Source organism: Rhinopithecus bieti, unplaced genomic scaffold, assembly GCF_001698545.2.
Source record: "Rhinopithecus bieti isolate Rb0 unplaced genomic scaffold, ASM169854v2 scaffold_1557, whole genome shotgun sequence".
NCBI lineage: Eukaryota > Metazoa > Chordata > Mammalia > Primates > Cercopithecidae > Rhinopithecus > Rhinopithecus bieti.
In genome coordinates, this window is record NW_016803512.1 from 987,239 (window position 1) to 988,251 (window position 1,013).

A 1,013-nucleotide genomic window follows, 5' to 3' on the forward strand; every position below is an offset into this window, starting at 1 on the left:
TCCCCCGCCACGGCCAGGCAGCGCGGGCCGCCCTTCCGGCGGGGATCCCCGCGTCTCTCGGCCTTTCCTGGAGCCCCACTGTTGTGTTGAAAGAGACCGCCCTTCCGACGCGGAGTCCGGCTCCACAACCCCGTAAACAAATTGTGGATTCAGACACCACGAGCGGCGGAAACAAAGGCGTCCCCACAGTGTCCCGCCGCCCGCTGAGAAGGGTCCGCCCGACGCAGAGCCGGGGAGGGACCGAGCGCGCGCCCTCCCGCGCACGCCGCGCGCCTCCTGCAGGCGGACAACTCACGGTCTGTTTTGAACTTTCTGGGTGCGAACCTCCCAAGGCTTCAGCCAAGTCACTCACTGTCTTCAGCCAAATCAAATCTTCAAAACGTACTGCCGGCTAATTTTTTTTTTTTTTTTTTTATACGGAGTCTCGCTCTTGTTGCCCGGGCTAGAGGGCAGTGGCGCGATCTCGCTCACTGCAGCCTCCGCCTCCGGGTTCCAGTGATTCTCCCACCTCAGCTTCCCGAGTAGGTGGGATTACCGCCCCACCACACCCGGCTAATTTTTTGTTTGTTTGTTTGTTTGTTTGAGACCGAGTCTCGCTCTGTCTCCAGGCTGAAGTGCAGTGCGCGATCTTGGCTCACTGCAATCTCCACCTCCCGGGTTCAAGCGATTCTCCTGCCTCAGCCTCCCGAGTAGCTGGGACTACAGGCTCCCGCCACCAAGCCCGGCTAATTTTTTGTATTTTTAGTAGAGACGGGGTTTCACCATGTTGACCAGGATGATCTCAATCTCTTGACCTCGTGATCCGCCCACCTCGGCCTCCCAAAGTGCTGGGATTACAGGCGTGAGCCACCGCGCCCGGTTAAATTTTGTCTTTTTAGTAGAGATGGGGTTTCACCATGTTGGCCAGGCTGGTCTTGAACTCCTGATATCAGGTAATCCGCCCGCCTCAGCCTCCCAAAGTGTTGGGATTACAGGCGTGAGCCACCACGCCCGGCTTTTTTTTTTTTTTTTTT